Raw genomic sequence first — 21493 nt, 5'->3', positions numbered from 1 at the left:
TGCACAGCAAACAGCAGAAGGGCCCCACGCAGATCGTGGAGATGCAGGGAGGCTGATCTTGGGTGCTGGAGCTGCGCAGGGTTGGGGCTTCTCGGACCCCAAAGCACTCACCCGTGGAGGACACGGTGGGCTTGTTGTAAAGATGTCGTGCAGTCTTGGCGATCGTCGGTCCCTCGAGGTCTCGTCGCACTCACGGTTCTCAGCTTGGCTGTAGAGGTGAGTAGAGGTCAGAGGTGCCAGGGAAGCCGGGTCTCGTCGAGCTGGGTCGTCGGATTCGTGATGAAGGACTTGCAGCAGACCGCAGTGTTCTTTAGGATGGTGCCTGCGGATGCAGGGTGACTACTCCTTAGCCACAAGGGAGAATCTTGATGAAGAAATCGTGAAGTCCTTTCGCAGAAAGTCGTGTCTTGATTCCAAAGATGATCCAATTTGAACAGGGGGCCCGCTCCCATCTTTATACTAAAAAAGGGGGCTGACCCGGTGACTAGGTCCTGCCTATGGGTGGGACTAGTAGGGGGGTGGTTACACCCCTCTGCCATGCCGGACTTCCCCAGGCCAGGGGCTGGTGTGCCCCTGGAACTGGTTCAGACCGGCCTATGCGTAGTGAGCACCGGGGTGCCACTCAGCAGTCACCTTCCTGTAAAGCCCTGCCTACCCAGGATACACAAAACCATGTCTGGGACGGTGCTAGCACCGCCCCTGACAGGAAACCCTTTGTCCAGGCTCCCCTCGCTGGAAGGACTCCCAGCCGCAGGGGGTCAGACTCGTGTCTGTGGTGGCAGCATCCATTTTGTGGAGCTGAGGCTTCAGTTAACTTTTAACCGGGGTTCATAGTTACATACATGTCGTGTCCCTCTAGAAGGGTGGAATGCTAACCCCGTCGCCAGAATTGGCGAGGGGTTAGTATTCCAATTCGTATGACACCTTACTCGACATGTTTTGATAAAGCAATACCATAGTTAGCATTTAACCGCGAGGATTATAATGCACTTAAGAGTATATGGTACGCGATATCATGGAACAGCTATTAGGACTTGGTTCCGCAAGCTGCAGACAGGCTCAGCTCATGCCAGAGCACCATCTCACACGATTCCAAGCACTCTGCCTTCAGGATTGTCAAGGCCTGCCATAGGAGTGACTGATAGGAATCTGTGTGTCCATTTTAGGGTTAGGTATAGGTATACTATACCTACAGCAAAGGGTGATTACACGACTTTGCCCCAGCTGTCATGCAGCCAGTTGTGTCAGATTTAGGAGGCCAGCCCGGGGTGGCATAATACATGCTTCAGCCCCTGGTCGGCCCTGGGTACACCTATGCCCTGAGTTACAGGGTCTGATAAGGTGGCCCAGTACCAATTGGAAATGTACCTAAGGTACATGGAATCCATTTTACAGAGAGAGCAGTAGGCCTGGGGTCCTGATTGGCAGGATCCCAGGTCGACTATGTCAAAAACCAGCTAAAACACAGGGCAAAAAGTTGGGGGCAACCATAGTCAGGAGGTACCTTCCTACAGTATGCTCCTCCATAATGTGTGCTAATCTAAGTAAGTTGACTATGCTATCATTTAAATAGGTTTAGTAACCTGAAACCAATCCTTGATATGTATTAATAGGTTGCCAGCCCCGCCCTGTCCTGATGAAAGCCCCGCAGCAAGGGCTCCACTAATCCCTGCACTACCTGAGGGTCGAAACGTCGACAACTGTCCTCTTCCTATTAGCCCCCCACCCAAAATTGTGACATTTATGTACTACGTGGGGCATGTTTTTGAGCAAGTGATATAGTTACATTAATGGTCGTCAGTATATACCAATTGACTTATAAGTGTGTTCAGATTACTGCCTGATTTTATTGTCACAAATCCCCACCCACACTATCCTCACCTTATCACTTTTCCCTTGTTCCCTGGGGCACTACACAACCTTTTTGAAATGGTTATTGTTGGATACTATATCCTGGTTATATCTACATTGTGAATAAAAACAGTGTAGATTCATTCAGTGTATCACTAATTAATTTTTTGTCTATAATTTGTGGTAATTGTTATTCTTTCACTGGGACCCCTTCTCTCTCAGTACTACTATGACCCAGGTCCAAGTGACTTTTTCTGGGTAAACCCCCTATTGATACCCCGTTTTGTTAAAGCAGGTTAATGATTTTGTTGGATTCATCTGCTTGTACGTTTGTTGGTTTGCTTTAGTACAAGGAACGTGTCTACTATTGATTGGTTCTAACACAGTGTAGTCTGCTGTATTTACATCCGCTTTTGGATCTCCTGATTTAGGCTTTTTTAGGTCTCGCGACCTATCGATGTGCGCAAGCGCATCGAGCGGAGCGAGAATTCATGTGGCGAAAACATCTTCAAACCAAAGGGCTTTCAGCATGCAAGCCCAGCCCAGCCACTCGCATTCCCAGGCTCTCCCGCCCCCATCCGGCATCAGGCTTCCCCTCCCCTAGCAGCACTCCTCCCACACCAGCACCTCCCCCCTCCCACACCAGCCTGCCTCCGCTCGCTCGCATTCCCACATCTTCTCCATCAGACAAGCATGTTGTTACACGAGCTCGTTCTCATGTGCCTCCTGTGAGAAGGTGGCCTGATATGCAGTGCTCACTATTCTAGTGAACACTATGTATCAGTCCAGCAACCCTTATTGATGATTGGTTGTAAGTCAACCTTATAGACCAGCTATCCTAGTAGCGTGGATACGAGCAGTCTAAGGCTAAAGACTCGAGAGGGCGCGTTAAGCCAGCTGTTTACCACACATATACCCCTTGAATACCAAGTGAAAGGACACCACACAAGTGTTATGAAAATAAACAGTTATTTATTTAAAGATCACAACAGCCCTGTACTCTTTATGAGGACAGGGTACTAAGCACAAACCAAAACTCTTACAAAAATACTTAAGTTAGCACAGTATATACAAATGCCCGAGGGGCACGGAAAACCATATACTCTGAAAGTGGAATGCGAAATTCCTAGCAGGTAAGTACAGTACTAATAGCTTTTGGAATCGCTAGGACTTGACTAGGGAATCGTTAGATTACTTCTAGGAGGCCTAGGGGACTCGGGTGCAGTGTGTGCACTCTCACGCGAGATGCGGGACAAAAGTCTATGGTAGCTAGGAAATAGAAAGTTAGTGTTCTCGGGCGAACCCGACCTGGTAGGGAGAAAACGAAAGTAGATTCTGACCCTTGGATAGTGAGGCTATGCTGGGGCACCGAAATGCCGAAGTTACCTAGCCCAGGGGCTGCAGCTGCATAGGTCTGAAAAGACGTCGGGAATCCTCGTAGACGGACCAGGAGCCGGAAGAAAAGATGCTGGCCGGTGACCAGTGAAGAAAGTTCAGTTGGATCCAAGCCTGGATCTCGAAGATAGATGACACCTGAAAGCAGAGGGGACCAAGTTCGAGACTACTTAGCCAGTAGTCAGTGGGCACCAGGAGGGCACCGGATGGTAGCCACCTCGACAAGGTGAGTGGGTGACGCTTGACTCGAAGATCTCACGGACCAGGAGGCGTTGTCGGCGACCAGGATGGAGGATCGAGCTGTCCCACGAAGATAGAAGCTGTCGGCGTCGCTGGACCCAGGATTGGGCAACAAAGCCTTGGCAAATTCAAGCCCACGCGGTGGACCTAAAATGGCGTCTGGAGTGGACCAGGAGGGTCCGGGGCGCCTCTCTTGAACAAGGAAGCAAGGGCCAGCCTGGAGCAACCAGACCAGCAGTCGTGAAGTCGTTGGGCGTCGTTCAGAGGGCCACAAGCCAGCCGGCTAGTAGCCAAACAACGCGGTGCACAGCAAACAGCAGAAGGGCCCCACGCAGATCGTGGAGATGCAGGGGGGCTGATCTTGGGTGCTGGAGCTGCGCAGGGTCGGGGCTTCTCGGACCCCAAAGCACTCACCAGTGGAGGACACGGTGGGCTTGCAGTAAAGATGTCGTGCAGTCTTGGCGATCGTCGGTCCCTTGAGGTCTCGTCGCACTCACGGTTCTCAGCTGGGCTGTAGAGGTGAGTAGAGGTCAGAGGTGCCAGGGAAGCCGGGTCTCGTCGAGCTGGGTCGTCGGATTCGTGATGAAGGACTTGCAGCAGACCGCAGTGTTCTTTAGGATGGTGCCTGCGGATGCAGGGTGACTACTCCTTAGCCACAAGGGAGAATCTTGAAGAAGAAATCGTGAAGTCCTTTCGAAGAAAGTGGTATCTTGATTCCAAAGATGATCTAATTTTAACAGGGGGCCCGCTCCCATCTTTATACTAAAAAAGGGGGCTGACCCGGTGACTAGGTCCTGCCTATGGGTGGGACTAGGTGGGGGGTGGTTACACCCCTCAGCCATGCCGGACTTCCCCAGGCCAGGGGCTGGTGTGCCCCTGGAACTGGTTCAGACCGGCCTATGCGTAGTGAGCACCGGGGTGCCACTCAGCAGTCACCTTCCTGTAAAGCCCTGCCTACCCAGGATACACAAAACCATGTCTGGGACGGTGCTAGCACCGCCCCTGACAGGAAACCCTTTGTCCAGGCTCCCCTCGCTGGAAGGACTCCCAGCTGCAGGGGGTCAGACTCGTGTCTGTGGTGGCAGCATCCATTTTGTGGAGCTGAGGCTTCAGTTAACTTTAACCGGGGTTCACAGTTACATACATGTCGTGTCCCTCTAGAAGGGTGGAATGCTAACCCCGTCGCCAGAATTGGCGAGGGGTTAGTATTCCAATTCGTATGACACCTTACTCGACATGTTTTGATAAAGCAATACCAAAGATAGCATTTAACCGCGAGGATTATAATGCACTTAAGAGTATATGGTATGCGATATCATGGAACAGCTATTAGGACTTGATTCCGCAAGCTGCAGACAGGCTCAGCTCATGCCAGAGCACCATCTCACACGATTCCAAGCACTCTGCCTTCAGGATTGTCAAGGCCTGCCATAGGAGTGACTGATAGGAATCTGTGTGTCCATTTTAGGGTTAGGTATAGGTATACTACACCTACAGCAAAGGGTGATTACACGACTTTGCCCCAGCTGTCATGCAGCCAGTTGTGTCAAATTTAGGAGGCCAGCCAGGGGTGGCACAATACGTGCTGCAGCCCCTGGCAGCCCTGGGTACACCTATGCCCTGAGTTACAGGGTCTGATAAGGTGGCCCAGTACCAATTGGTAGATGCACCTAGGGTACATGAGGTAATTTAGAAAGAGAACAGCCAGGCTGTGGGTCTGATTGGCAGGCCCACAGCCAGAGAAAGTCGTAAACCAGTGAAACAAAAGCAAAAAATCTGGGTGATCATAGGATTGCAGACCCTACTCTCCTACACCTCCTACCCCCCAGCGCCCCTCCCCCCTCCTCCCACAGAGCCAAGGTTCTCCCGCCAACACTACTGCATTGCGTATTACCATCCAGTCAGCTGTCAACCTTCATTTTCTGTCGAGCCTCCGCCTTTACGCTACTTTATTAAAGGTTTAAAAACATTCAGCACATGTCCCGCATCGACTCTATCCCACAACGCCGTCCGACAGGGCTCCGCAGAAACCACTACCTGGCCCCTCTTTCACCCTGACCCTGGCCCCTCTTGTAGGGTTTGCTTCCCGAATGTAAACACACCCGACGCCCGCACCGGCATCTTGCCACCCCTCAGACCTAATCCCTTAGGCGGAGCTGGGTTTAGGACGTGAGTCGGGCGATGAGCACACGCGTGCACATTTGTGGTAAGTGGAAAACATCCCCGCCATACTTATTCACCAAAACAAGAAGCACCTAAAGTAAACAATCCTTGTTATTTTTACGGAGCTCTAACCACACTCACATTTGTTTTAGGTTAGGGTCACCCAGTTTGTGTTTATTAAAAATAATTTACTTGTGCTAATCTGCTAGATTTACTTTACTTTTTATTAGGCACAGTAGATAATTTGATTTGTTCACCAGTGCAGGAGCAGACGTTCTTTATTTGGGCTTTTACCCGGAATGAAATACATTCCTTTTGAAGCAACTAACCGCTGATGCGAACTTCAGCGAGTCTGCACTTCCCTCCTAATCCGATGGCCTCCCCTCACTCGGAATCCCGCCCCAGGCTCTCCCGCCCCTATCCGGCTTCCGTCACAAGACGCCTCTGCATTTCCCTACCTTTAAAAAAAATTACTTTGTTTTCCCTTGCTTTTGTTCGTCAGCATTTGAAGAATGTCCACTTTGCCAGCATAGCGCTGTTATTTATTACGGAGCTGTCAACACACCCCTGATGGGAACTTCAGCGAGTCTGCACCAAGCCATAATCCAAAAATTCAAACTTCCCATCTGGGCCCAAGAAAGCAGCAACGTGTGGTCATTGCAGGCAAGTGTTAGCCGCAGTATGTGACCTCCGTTATTTCCTTGGAACTTGAAGCGCTGTCCCGTGACTGCTGCAAGCATTAGAAAAGGACACGAGTGCTGGTGTTGGTTGAGCTGTCTTTTCACCCTTGCAAAATGGCACGTGTTTTGTTTCTAAAATACCACTCTGTCAGCAAGGGTGCTACTGACTCGTATTGGATCCAGGTCACCATTTCTAAACAAGCACTGGAAAAGCCAATAGAGCTCACCTCTACTAGATCTATTGACTTTTTAATGCCTTGTTTAGCCATGTACAGCTGTGCTGTGCAGCATGGCTGAAAGTAAAGAAAAAACAAGCACTGGCGTTGCCAATAGGTCTCTCAGTAGGAGAGTTGGAGCTATTTGTTTTGTAGATGACATTTTATATTTATATATTGTTATTGGCATTGTCAATAACAATATATAAATATACAATGTCATTTACAAAACCAATAGCTCCAACTTTCCTACTGCGAGACCTATTGGCAACGCCAGTGCTTGTTTTAATTTGCTGTAGATTGAACTTTTCTATTATGCTTGGAGACACTATTTGAGAAGTTTTTTTCTCTCAACATTTTCTCTTTGTCGTTTTCTGCATTGTTTGTTATTATTTGAGGCAATGCTATCTGTGTTTTTTCCTCCCATTGTACAATTTTTGTCGTTTGGAACATTGTTTTCGAGTGAACAGTTCGCACGTTTGCATTCATATAAGATGCTTGTTAGTAAGGTTGGTAAGTCCCTTAGTTTTTTCCAAAATGGGACAACGAGGGCAGTTGAAGGCTTGTGCCCATATCTCTTTTCCATCCTGAATATTTACTAATAAGTTTGTCATGGTGTCAAGTTTATTTATGCCTGAGATATATTCAGCAATTATATTCATTAGGTTTATTTGGATATCAAGTTTATCTGACTGCATGTTCAGAGTTTTGATTGATGTTTTTAATGGTTTAACTAGAGCAGCATGTAGGTTTGTAAGGGATTCCAGATTGTAATCGGAATCCTGTTTTCCCTCTGTTGGATACTGAGTGACATTATTATTTACCAGATGGCCTCACTCAATCGCATAGTTTTGCGGGTTTACTGTACTTATTTTATTTTACAAGGTATTGTCCAGGTCGATATGGGTCCACTGTTCCGGGTTTGGTTCCTTTTTATTGCATATTTTGATGGATGGTTCAATGTGTTCTTGCTCTGTCTGTTCAGAAGAACTTGATATCTCAATTATTGTTTGTTGTTTGCCATTTGGTGACGTCAATTTTTTCATTTGATAGCCCTCTGTTAGGTTTTTATCCAATGCAGTTTGGTGGTGCTGTTATTGATTGTTTTATTTTGCTGACATGTTGTATCTCCTTTTAAGTTTAGTACTTCATTGCTAAATATGTTGTCATTTACTTGTTTAACATAGCTGCTTACTAAGTTTCTTCCACTTGATATTACCTGTGCTGAAGTGCATAATAAATCTTCAGTTTTTTTTGTATTCCTAGTTGATACATTTATGTTGGTTTATTCATTGTTTGTTTGATGGGTTTGGATGTTGTACTTATTGCTTGAAAAATTTCTTTATTCAATATTGAGTAAGACTCCATCCATGAGTCGCAGAAATCATCTGTTAGATAATACATTTTTATTGAGTTGCTTTATCTGGTGTCTCAGTGTTTATGTGGTTTTTTTTTGGCTTTTCTTTGCAAGTGACGTTCATGTTAATTTAGGCTCTTGTACCTATCTCACGTATTAAATCCTGGTTATCATGAGAATGATGGTTCACTACCCCTGGTTGGTCCATGTTAGTCTCACAAATAGATGTTGATGTAGATGTTAATATTATTCTGGCTTGACTTGTGTTTGAGTTGGTATTCTCCAAGGTGTTGTCCGGAATACTGTCCAAGACACTGTCTGGACTCTTACAATGTGCTCGTTCTTCCTCATGTCCATTATCTCCCAGTTTTGTGTGTACTTGCATTTGAATTGTTTAATTGTTATTGCCCCAACCAAACGAACTTTCGCTCTTGTGTTCTGTTAGCTTGCTCTTATTTGGTGCTTGTTTTTCAGTAATATATGGTGTACCATTTGTGGGATGTGCTGTTGTTATGGGCGACATATTGTCTATTTGGTCATCCATCTGGGCGGGAGTTTAGTTTGCACAGTGTCAGTGGTTTTAGGAATCTGTTAACCTTTTCCGGCATTGAGTAGATGGCTGCAACTGGATCTTTTAATAATGTAAATTTGCCAGGTGAGTTCATTGAGCCGAAAATTTAATAAATAGGTGGTTTTAGCACATTTCCTTGATTTCGTGGAAGTTTGGTAGTGCTACTCTGGGGGGAGGCTATCCCTTTGATATCCAATTTAGCCTTGCTTTTCCGTTTCACAGGTTGTGGCAGATTTTTTCTTGTCCTGCCTGACCTAGTTATGCTACTGAATATTGACCTAGTCTCTGTTGATAGCCGTACGGCGCGGTGTGGTAGTTGTAGTGTGTGATATGTCTGTATCCGATGTCGCCTATGGGGTGTCTCCTGTTAGTTATTTATTAAAACTAGCACCAGAACTCCCTGCACCTAGCTCACTCTGCGCTCACACCTTAGCCCAATTGCACATATTATCCTCAGTTATCTCCTGGAACCTAGGTGCATAGGTGTCAATTTACACCTAATCACAAGGATAGGCACTAGGGGATCGCGGGCGGGGGCAGCACAGAGACAGGGGCAGGCACAACCCACGAGCTCAATCGGCTGCTCCACTCTGCTCAGGGTACTGAGGTGCCGAGGGGAGGAAGAAACAAACCTACCCCAGCCTCGGTGCCCCCAATGCGCCGCCACTGGCACAGGCAGCCAGGCAAGGCGAGTAAACACTTGGTGCTGCTGCCCCAGAGTGTCTTTTCCACTTGCCTGCCTGCTGCTGCTGCTCACGTTCACTTGCGTCCTCCGCGTTTGATTTCTTTGGCAGTTGCGATTTTGCGGGTACTCCTGCTCTGCTCTGCTACCTCGCCACCGCCGTTTCTGCTCACACGTTTGCTCCGGCTCCATCTCCGTTTGCTCCGGTCTGAGCTAGTGGCTTCTTTGCAGTTGTGGGTTTCTCCTATCACCACTATCCACTGTTTGCACTAGCTGTCACCACCTTGTCCTCCCTAGTGGTAGAGTACTACGGTCAGGGAGTGGGGCCGGCTCAGCGTGGGGAAAAAAATCTGTGTGTAGCTCCTGCTAGGTTAAGCGCCAGCACAGTGGCACAGACGGTCGGGTAGATTGAATGCCGCTACTTGAGGGGGCCTAGGGAGGGTCGAGGGGCAGCCAGATAGAGGGCCAGGCTAATACCTGGACTTACCACTATCCTCAAACTGCCAGCTCCCAGCCACACGCAACCCTCTCTCCCCCCCCCCCCACCGCTCCTCACTTATTGCGGCTTCAGTAGCAGCTTCTGCAGGCTATCGGCTCGGCTCAGCTTGGCACAGTTTCCAGATTGCAGCCGTTTAGCTGCTTAGCCATCAGCTGCTCCTCGCACCTAGCTGCTCCTTGCTCTCTGCTAACCGAAAAACATGGACTGGGGAGTTGAGTAAAAGCGCTTTGGTTACAGTTGTGATTTTTAAAGAATATAAATGTATTTTCAAAGTTGACACTTAGAAACTTTTCAGTGAAAACCAAGCAATGTTATCCTATGGGAGGAAATTCAAGTTACTGGTAAGTACACTTATAATTACTTTTACGGTTCAGTGCTGGGCTAAAAGGTGCACCACGATAGGGTTCAGGCCCAATAGACAGAAACCAGGTAGGGCCATATAGAACAGTATAAACATGAGATGACCTGGTGTCTTACTTAATTCGCAATAACTACCACACTATATACTTTTGGTGGTGGGGTCATTTATTTACCCTATGTTTTTGTATACTTCAATTTCTTTCTTTCATGAGGAAACTCATATCCTTTTTAGAAAACATATAACATACACAATTTACACACCATGTACCCCAAAAAATCTTGACATTCTCAAACAACATATATCATTTACCATCATCAATATGAACCAATATGTCCTACGACTTATAGCACCAGACTTATATGGCATTTATGTATCACCAAACTTAATATACATTGGTATTTCTATCGTCCTAAATTAATCAATAAATTGCCTATTTTTGCAAGACAAACTATTTAAAGTCATAGATTGACATTGGCAATGTGTATTGATTAATTTAGGACAATAGAAATACCAATGTATATTACGTTTGGTGATACATAAATGCCATAAGTCTGGTGCTATAAGTCGTAGGACATATTGGTTCATATTGATGATGGTAAATTATATATGTCGTTTGATAATGCCAAGATTTTTTGTGATACATGTTGTGTAAATTGTGTATGTCTTATATATGTTTTTCTAAAAAGGATATGAGGTTTCTCATGAAACAAAAGAGAAATTGAAGTATACAAAAAATAGGGTAAATAAATGACCCCACCACCAAAAAGTATATAGTGTGGTCGTTATTGCGAATTAAGTAAGACACCAGGACATCTCATGTTTCTACCGGGCTAAAAGGTGCAGCACTGGCTTCTCTCCTGATCACAGGTGAGTAACTCTGAATTAGTTATTCGGCTGATTTTAGATGAACATTTTAAAGTTTCAAAACTCCACACTTGAAAGAATTTTCAAGTGAAACCAGTCAATGTTATCCCAAGAAAGGAAAATGAGATTGGCTTTTAGGTAAGTATTCGACTGGTAGAGTTAAGGTTCTGGGCATAGACTCAGAGGTCTCCCAGGGTCGGAAAGGTACAGTAGTTACACCCTCAGCGGCACAGGGGCAGCCGGGTGCAGAGAGAGTAGGCCCAATGTAATCCTATGGAGGGTAGGGGGCCTTTGCTTGGTGGCTGCAAACAAGCAGGCCACGAAGCTGTGGGAGCAGAGCTTCTGGTCACTTACTCAGGGCAAGTGGGGGAAGTAGAGTTTTGTAGTAGTTGCACTTCCAGCAACACTAGGGTGGCTGGGTGCCGGGTGCTTTTGAGCAGTCGAGCGTTCAATGTTATCCAATGGAAAAGTTAAAAAGTGAACAAAGGCTGCAGACTCGGGGGTGGAGATTCTTCAGGTGCGACCACCACTTCGAGTGGTAAGTTGGGATCTTGGAGAAGAGGTAGGTACCCCAAAGTAAGGCGTCGGGAAATCTTACCCTCAGTGGGTCACGGTCCCTGGTTCTGAGGCTGCTGGCGTTGTCTGGGTCGTTGAGGAGGGTCATTGGGCACTGGACTCCGGGTCACAGTCGCCAGGGGGACGTCCTCGTGGATCACTCAGGCACAGGCCGGGCATGGCAGGTGCAGAGTGTGCTGGATTCGTGGTTCCTGGCTGGCTCCAGGAGTATTGCTGCTTGAGCAGAACCACTGCTCGTAGGAGTCCCAGTCTTTTTAGAGGTTCAAAGCAGGCAGGTCCTCCGGGGTTTTCGAGGTTGCTGTCCGCAGGAGATGCCGGAGTTTCGCAGGAGCAGGTTCAAGGATCAAAAGGTCTGTAGGGTTCTGGGACCAAGTCAGTTGGTGTTGTTCTCTTGTTAGCAGCTGCACAGCAGGTCTGCTTCTTCTTCTTCTTCTTGCAATCTGGATCTGAGGAAGGAAGGTTCAGGGTGCCCCTAAATACTACATTTAGGAGCGTTACAGGTAGTGTCCTGGGGGAGTACACCCCCTAGCCTGCTCCTCTCCTGTGGGAGGGGGGCAGGAGCATAGCTCTGATTGGGCAGGGCTCCCCATATTCAAGATGGCCGCAGCCCGGAGTCGTGCTTCACCTCGCCTCTCCCACCTGAGGGGTGGAGTTGGCATAGGATGGCACACCCCCTTTCCTCACTAAAGTTTTCCCGCCGTTCTTCCCTCCAGAGTGGGGGTCAGAACCGGTGGGGGCCAGTTGCTGGGTACAGCAAGTGGCCTGGAGAAGCTCACAAAGTCGGCATGCCTTTGAAGCTTCCCCTGCCCATCCTGGGGGAGGAGGCTTTGCACCTCGTCCCAGGATGTGCATTGTTTCAGGCCCCCGGGAGCAGCAGGCTCTCGACCCAGGGGTCCAGAAACATGTCTGGTGGTGGCAGCCTCGGTAGCCACGCAGTCAGGACACTGGGAGTTGGTTAGGTTCAGGGGGCATCTCTAAGATGCCCTCTATCATGCATTTTACATTAAATCCCTCACTGGCATCAGTGCGGGTTTAATGTGCTGAGAAGTTTGGTACCAACTTGTCAGTCTTCAGTGTAGCCATTATGGTGCTGTGGAGTTCGTAATGACACCCTCCCAGCACCATATACTCTTAATGGCATCCCTGCACTTACAGTGCACAGGAATGGCCCTGGGTACTGTAGGGGTACAGGGCTCATGCACCTGTGCCCACACCACTGGCATAGGGCACCCAGCTAGAGGGATGACTAAGGTATGCCAAGGCGATGGGTGTGTGGGCATGGTACACAGGGATGTGTGCCATGTCGAGACTTTGGTTAGTTCTGCACCAGGCCACTCAGTCTGCAAGGCAGTGTATGGGTGTCAGGGTGCAGGCCCTAAGTGCTGCAGCACTTGGGGGTCTTCTCTGGTGAAAATGCCCTGGGTACCTAGGGTACCATTTACCAGGGGCTGACAGGTGGCCAGAGATGCCAATTGGGTTTCAGCTTAAATACAGTTTTAGGGAAGGAGCACAGGCCCTGGCTACCTGATTTGCAGGAGCCCAGGGCACACTCAGTCAAAGCACATCAGCAATTCAGCAAAAAGTGGGGACATGCAAATGCAAGAAAGATGGCACTTTCTCACACGAGGCAACTCATACCGTCTAGTTTTAGACTACAGGCATTTGAACACTTACACGAAAACATTGGCAGTACAGAATGCACATTGCCGCACTAATTAATAACATTGCATGGACAAAATACAATTTGGGCTGGGCTGGACTGTTCCCACGAGGCACATCGTCAGACTGATTTGCATGTGGCCTTGTCTGAACTGGGGTGGCGGAGTGACCTAAAGAATGATGGATTAAACCCAGATCAGTTGACTAGGGGTGAGTGCTTGCATTGTTCAACACTCCCTCCATCATCCCTTTTGGTTTTGCTAAGGACAAAATACAAAAACTAGATATCTCAAATGAGTTCTTTGCCTAAGTATAGCACCTGAAAGCAGATTTGACAGCATTTTTGGCCCTGGGCTCTCAACGCTAATTTTGTGACTGCCCCAAAGTTATAAGAATAGTCTCAGGTTGTTCTCAGCAAGTATCAGTTACTTTAAAATTTTGATGAGGAGGCATTGTCCTATGTAGACTATCTTTATCTGATAGACGATGAATTATTGGATCATTTGATCAGAGTGAACAACATAATTCTGGGATTCGCCTCTGAGGGCTACAAATGTAACTTTAACCCCTTCGCTGTGGTGTGTTTTCCCCCGCTGTGCGGGGGGTATGGGGGCCACGCGCGACGCCGCCGTGCTGGTGACAAGCTCAGCTCATCATGAGTCGCAGCGGAGCTGCATTCATGACGAGTTGAGCTCGTCACGGCCACACCCGTTTTAGAAGGTTCAGCACAGCAGGGAAATTAGCCCAGCGTGCGAACGTTCCAACGGCCGTGACGAGCTCAGCTCGTCATGAGTGCAGCTCCGCTGCGCCTCATGGTGAGCTCAGCTCGTCACGAGCACCCATGTGGTTAAAAAATCTAAAGTGACCCCCCTCAATGTCCTATTTTTGGGATATAAGAAGGAAAAAGCCTAGCAGCTAATTTTTTAGAAAAATATTGCCTGCTCCAACCTCTGCAGACTCTTAAAAACTTACAATCCGTTTTAGGATTCCTAGATTTTGGCAGAGCGTACATTTTGAATTACCCGGAAAAAGCTAAACCTTTCTACGACTTTATTAGACCTGATTTTTCAGTTTGACATTTGGACACAGGAACACAGACTTTCGCTGTTCCATACAAGCTGATATGATAGCTCCTAAACACTTACACGTGTAAACACCAAGAACTTGGTGATCTGTGTAATCACGGGTCAATCACGATACATGTACCTAACCTTCTATAAAGGCGAAAGAGTGCCAATTGCTTACAAATCACATTTGCACACAAACACTGAAATGCGTTTTGCATCCAGAGAAAATTCTGACAGCACTACAGACTGCTTTAGTGAGGGAAAGAGCACTAGCTGTGGGGAAACGAATAATTGTCGTGACTCCAGTACCAACTGTAGAGGCTGTTACAAAAGCAATCGTTCCGAATGCAAAAGCACTGCATCCAAGATGGATACAGTGGGCTAATTCTCTCACTGCAACAGATGACGACTACAAGTTTGACTCTACATTGAAAACACAAGCGTACCTGCAGTACTGGCAAGAATATTCTCTTTCAAATGAAATAATCCCTCTAGATCAATATAATTATGTAATTTAAACTGATCTGCTCAACCTGCTGTAGGAGAAGTAAACAGCAATACAGCGCAGCATGTTTGATTGTAAAAGGACACATGCGGGACAGCAAGTTCCGACCTAGGAATACAAAGACGCAGTCTCTAGCAGATTGCACAGCTGGCAGAACTTGAAGCCCTAATACTGGCACTAAAAAATATGGATCGAGGATTCCCCACAATCACTGTTTGTGATTCATTTTACTGTGCTCAATCTTAAAATGAATACCTTCACTGTTGTGGGCAAAATGGGGTTAGTGATTCAAAAGGTTACACAATAAAGCACCAGTGGCTTTGGGAACAAGTGACAGAGCCGATAAAAGGCTTGCCACAGGCTTACGTGATTCATACGTTAGGTCCTCGTGTTGGCTTGCACGTTGAAGGGAATTCATTGGTTGATGAAGCCGCCAAGGCGATAGTGCAAAATGCTGATGATGCTGCAATCACTTGTTCTAGCACGAGAATAGACAGACAGATAATGGTAGCTGTCAACGCGACCCGTAATAACAGCTCAGCCTTGCCAAAAGGTTTTCCACTCAAGTACTGCTATAAGTTTGATGCACAAAATATTCTGTATGTTCAAATTCCAAGAGTGGAAGATAGAGTAATGCCAAACATGGATCGCAGATCATACTAGCTACACACAAGAGTCTAGGTTCAGCGTACTCTGGTATTATTGCAACAGTTTCATTATTGAAACCATGTTCTTGGTGGCCGGGTCTTACCAAATAGACCAAAGGCTTCATCCTTAAGTGCGACATCTGCCAGAATCGGAAGCGGATTGTCTTCAAATCTATGACCCTGATGCACAAGGCTCTTTTTGGCTCAGGTGCTGGATATCTGAAAAAAAGATTAGTTTTCTATCGCCCGGCTCGCTCACTGCGTTCAGAATCCCTTTTTACTGCCGTGGTTCCACGCGTGAGGAAGGCACGCACGGGGGGGCGCTCTTTCAGCCTCAAGGCCTCCCAGTTGTGGAATTCGCTTCCATTGGCACTGCGTAGCACCCCCAACCTGCTTCAATTTAGGAAGAATTTGAAGACGTGGCTTTTTAATCTCTCTGCTTAGACGGTTTTCTTTTTCCTTTTCTTTCGGGGTCTGTTTTTACCTGTTATGTTGATCTTACACTGTAAGTTGCCTGTGAAAAGCGCCGGGACACTCTTTTAGAGTAGCCGAGCGCTATAAAAATGCCTGATAACATAACAAATGCCTGATAACAGATAAAGAATTCGATCCTTAGCATGCCCACCACAGACACTGTTACTGATATTAGACAGACCTCTCGCATGGAGCTATTTGGACCACTCTTACAGTCTTACACCCTTACAGTCTGTCGGGGCTTACACGTATAACTTGTTCACAGTGGATTCATGCTCTAGATTCCTATGGATTTGGCCTCAGTGCTTGGCTGACACTCGAACTGTTATAAAGGATTTGTGAGTCTTCATAGGGACATTAGCAATTGGTATATTACATTCTGACCTTGGCTCTGCGTTTAGCTCTCGGGCTTACAAAGAAGCTATAGGAAGTTTGGGTGTGGTTTTGCGGTACTCCTTTCCATGTCATCCAGAAGGAAAGTTGATTGTGGAGAAGAAAAACCAAGACTTAAAGCAAATCTTAATAGCAAGGGTATTTGGTTTGGGTGGCAGTTTGGTCCAGAGGGCACTTAACATGCCAAGACGTTCCCTTGGAGATCGTACTCCATATGAGGTCCTGTTTAGGACTAGAATGTGGATATGCGACCTTGATTGTGACAGCACGGTGGCGGTTGAAAATGCCTTTGACATCAATGATTGTTCAACTGTTTTACAGGAATTCCATTAATTCCGGCATTACAAAGCAAAGTCCAAATAAAATGCACTGCCACTGGGTTTCCTGCAAGACCTGCCTGGGCCCCAAAGGTCTGAGACCTGGTCAGAGAAAAGATTGTGGACAAAAAAGAATTTGGGCCATCTTGCAGAACGCCTGTACCTGTCCTGGCTGTTGTAGGAGCAGTACTTCTTCTGCCTCTTGCCAGCAAGAGATTGATCTGATGAAACCACACTGTTTCCAATACTGAATAGTAGTCCCATGTGTGAACTTGGTCCTAAAACCACATACATCATCTCATCGTGAACAAAGAGACCTGTCCTTTGTGAACATTGCAGCCGTTCCTGTTCCTGAAGGAATAGTTTGGGATAGGGTTTCATATGATGTATTTGGTCCCACTGAAGTTTTGAAAATACCATCTTTGTTTAAAATTTCTTTGAATGATATCATATCCAGCAGTACTTTCTCTGATGATTGGGATTTTGAAACTAAATTCTATGTGGTCTGATTTAGAAAAATCTGCTGCTTTTTCCACTAACAAATTGTATGTATTATTACCAACTCTATGGTCATAATTTCTTGTACAAAACAAATATTCCACGTAATGTTTTCAGCTTTCACCAATGGAAGCATTGCCCGACATCACCAAACGGTAGTTCACAAACGTTTGCACAGAAGTTTGCTTATTTTTCAGGGTTTAACATCTCACGTCCAACCTATTTTTATAAGTTTGCACCTACACCAGCAAAGAATAATATGCTCACTAATACGAAACAGATATATTCTACTTCCTTTATTTCCCAGCTATCTTAACAGGGTTTCGACTTTTGGAGGGGCACTATAGACAAAATCTGTCTGGGGGAGTAAAGATTGGCACGTTCAGCGAACTGAGGCCTTATTTAGAGCATGCCTCATACCACAGCAAATTACTTTACTCAACATCATGCAACACACTTCTTGTCTTGGACTAGCCAAGATTAAGGACTTGAACACACCTCTGATTCCCTCACTTACACACTTTGAGGGGTGGCACAACTGTACACAACATTGTGAGGGTACACTTGATGACATTATACATGATGGTTCATACAATTCATCAGACCCCAATTGGAAGGGATAGTTGGTTTGGCCTATCGACACAAATAGGTGTCAGTCAAGATTCAAGGGTACCACCAAAGGGTTTAGTATCCATAGGTCTGATCAGCATTATGTATAAGAACACACAGGGGTGGTGACATCTTACAGTGTTGGGAAGTTATGCCCCGAGTGGCTAAAAACCTCAACACTGTCCCAGGTGAAACACTTGTCCTAACTTTCAGACAACATGAATCTTAGGGATTTTATTTTAGGTCCCCAGAAACCACGTCAGGAACCCTTCTAATATGCTATTTATAATGAAGTATGGAAAATCTCCCAACAGGAAGCTGCAGAGATTGTGTGTGATTGACCGGACTAATCTAGAAAAGGCTTTGGCTGTAGTCGACAATGGTATGACTACACTGACATCCAAGATTTATTCACTGGGCAACATTGTGTCTTCTGCAATAGATATAATAGAACAGGATTTGTCTGTTCTTCAGCATGGGCAACTGCAGCCCATTTTATTATTAAGCTGGACGCTACACTCATTGCACTCTGGCCACGTGCTTTGCCGGTATATCAACAATACGTCTGTTTTCTGCATATAATCGAACAGAAAGACAGACAACAATGGCACGGAGAGATGCAAAGTATACAATGCTGCACAATGAAAAATTGGACCAATTGTCTTTCACCATGGCTGTCATCCGCCACGGAATGGTTTATCCATGGTAATATCCCACTGCCAGTCATGACATTTCTGTTTCATTATTGTCTACAGTATCACCAAGTTAGCAGGTATGAAGCGTTGGGTAAGGAATACATTCATGAATCTTGGGAATTACCTACCTTCCACGTTGAGATGCAGGAATGGAGACATTAAAGTCTTTCTCAGTGTTTTTAGACTGTGAGAATTCTTTAAGTGGGCCTTTAATTTGTCAAGATATTATGCTTCGCTGAGCTTGTAATGCTTCAGTTGCAAACTTGTCCTGTCACTTAAAAGGATCACCAGCTGCTGTGATTCAGCCAGTGTTCAAACTGCTCTCGAATTGGAGTTATTTGATGCTGAATGATCAAGGTTGTTGTGGGATGCTTCCAGGCATTGTATATCTTGTCACAGTAAGTTACAGGGTTACTTGTTGTATGCAAGTATTGTTTCCACCCACACACAGTCAGGGAAGCGCCGCTGTGGCCTTCATTGAATGTTTCCCTTATACGGTTTGATTACTGAGCAGACTGAAAGCCATATTTTTACAAAGACTTTTGATCTCCAGGTTGCAAGGTCTTCGGCTGAAATACAGGTATTAGTACGAACAAACTTCCCGCTCCATTTCTCTGAAATGGTGCATCATATCTTTAACATGTCTGATACGAGTGGGATAGTACACCTATTTAAGAGAATAGGTTCTGGACTATTAAGTACCTTTCAGACGATCTTCAGAGTTATTCCAGCACTTAAACACTCCGTATTAAGAAGCGATTTTGAAGGGCTTCCGCTGGTCCTACTACTTGTAGTGGGTATCCTGGTTTTAACTTTCCTGCAACGCAATGGATGTTCCAGTTTCTAAAGAGATGGAAAAAGTTCTCCTTGTGCAACCATGCCGTGAATGCATGGCATCCCATCTGGACACTCCTCTGCTTAGGGAGCTAATGGAGCATTGGTTCCTATTGTTCAGATCAGTCTGGTTTGACTGCGACCTGCCTCTGCTCTGCTGCCTATTCTGTGGATACGAATGGGTGTTGGACATATGTCTAACACTTCCATTGGTTGCAACACTGGACGTGGATGTACTACTGGACCCATTAAAGGCTCACGTATTGCAGTGTCATCAGCGTATTCCAATGTTGATGTTGGCATTCTTAGAGCCCCCAAGGGAGGCTTCAGCTCTTTTCAGAATGGACACCGGCTCTTACAGTCTCACATTCTTCAAGTAATTCCTCAGCAACGACCGTGGGAACTGGAGATGGTCACCTTTGCTCTATTGATCTTATCCAAGAGGTGTTACAGGGACCCTCTTCTGCGAAAGCAAGCCGCAGTGATGTTGTGTCTTCCACACAGGACACACAAACATTTGGCTCTCCGAGTGATGGGAACAATTCGGCCTTTTTTCCAAAACTCCTCAAATTGGAATTTAACAGCATATGTTTGTTTTTATTTTTCTCGTTCTCACTGAGCACTATGCCTTTTGGCGTGCTCAGTTAGGCTAACAGTATGTTGACTATTTAGAGGACTTAGGGACCTTTTGTTTAACTTTACATAGTTTTTAACACATACCATATTTTTAGATGTTTTTATATTTATATTTTTCAAGGGCTTTTATGATTTTAAATAGGCATATTTTAGCACTAGTTAATTTTGACTTCCAGTCAGATGAGGAGTTGGTGTTATGAGCCCAAAATAGGCCTAGGTAGTTGCACGACCTTTTACCTGTATGTGTCCTACTTTGCTCTACATAACGGCTCTAGTGCAGAACTTTTACCTAGTTGGGTGCCAATAAATGTTGTGTGGTTTTCTTCGAATACTAGCCTCATTTATTATGCATGAGGATTCTTAGTATCACAGCAGGATTACCATCTTCTGCATAATAACTCTGTATTAAAGACACCGTCCTCCTTGGCCGACAAGCCCACAGTACCATGACACATTTAGGCAGAAACCCCGAGGGTACCTTTTGGGTATTTAAGTCTCACATCTTCGCTGGGCAAACATGAGAAGAACAAGCTTCCATGGTCACATGCTACGCTGAAGACACTCCAGCACGCAGTGGTCTGACATCCCTCGCGGGGTGTCCATTTCGAGACCAAGATGGGGGTCCTTCATTCTTTCCCATCAGGCAATGGGGTTGGTTCTTTCCTTGGGGGAATCTTGACTATACACTGTCACACATGCTAGGTACATTTAGGTACATCTAGTTAGGGTTTGCATTTTAGGAGTACTCATGAATATTGCCATTTATCTATATGCCTGCATATATTCATTGTTTTAGTACCATGTTAGAATTCTACCATTACTTTACTCTGTTGGTGCTTATGGCCGTATGCAGCTGTTCATGTCTAATGGTTGTTGCAGCACACGTATTTTATACTAGAATGACGCTGGGTCAATAAATGCTTATTGAATACGTCCTCACCATTCTGTATATTTCTCTGAGACCAAGTGAGCAAAAAGTACTGTTTCCCTGAGGGCTCAGGGTTGTCACGTTAGATAGTTGCCAGAAACTATTTGCTCCTTGGTAAGGTTGTGGCGTTTATAGTGGCACTTTGAGCTAGTTGGTCTACAGACTAACATATCATCTGGGGGTGTCTGGAATCGGTCTGGACAACGATCCCTTAATTTGTTGTCTAAACGCACAGATCCTATATAGATTTCTAGGAACTATACGACAGCTGCAAAGATATTCGAGATAAGAAACCATTTCGTATTACTTAATACACCATTTGCATGCTCGTATTATTCTTGCTACTAATCATTCCATTTCTACTTTCACCTGCTATATGGTAAAAAATCTATCGATGGAGTCAGTGCCCATGTGTTTGGGAGGAGTCCTAGGATACCTTGTGACTTGAATAGACTTCTGTGAACAAAAACAAGTTGCTACCCTAGATGTCTAACACTAGATGGCAGGAGTATGTAGAGCATGTGAATCTTCCACCCCACAAGCTATGAACAGATACTTACATGGTAAGTAACCTATCCATCACCAACCCTCCCACCTCCCTGCTCTGTGGAATAAACTTTTTTCTACATCTAAAAAGGTTCCAATTAGAGCTCTGCACATTGTGGGATCTGATTCATTACAAGGTTTACCATGAGATGGTTCCGATAAATGTCAGAAAAGAACAAACTTCAAGGCTCACGGGTGGTGTTTTCCAGTGTGTCCCCGATGTCGTGGGAC

General features: G+C 45.9%; 1 protein-coding gene across 2 annotated transcripts in view; it reads left to right on the top strand.

Annotated features, from left to right (window-relative positions):
• Positions 1 to 21493, top strand: part of EIF3A (eukaryotic translation initiation factor 3 subunit A) — a 771171-nt gene that overhangs the window by 701542 nt on the left and 48136 nt on the right. The gene's annotated exons all lie outside the window — the stretch shown is intronic.

Source organism: Lissotriton vulgaris, chromosome 5 (assembly GCF_964263255.1).
Source record: "Lissotriton vulgaris chromosome 5, aLisVul1.2, whole genome shotgun sequence".
NCBI classification, from domain to species: Eukaryota; Metazoa; Chordata; class Amphibia; order Caudata; family Salamandridae; genus Lissotriton; species Lissotriton vulgaris.
The sequence above is the reverse complement of the archived record's forward strand: the minus strand, read 5'-3'. Positions and strand labels throughout refer to the sequence as shown.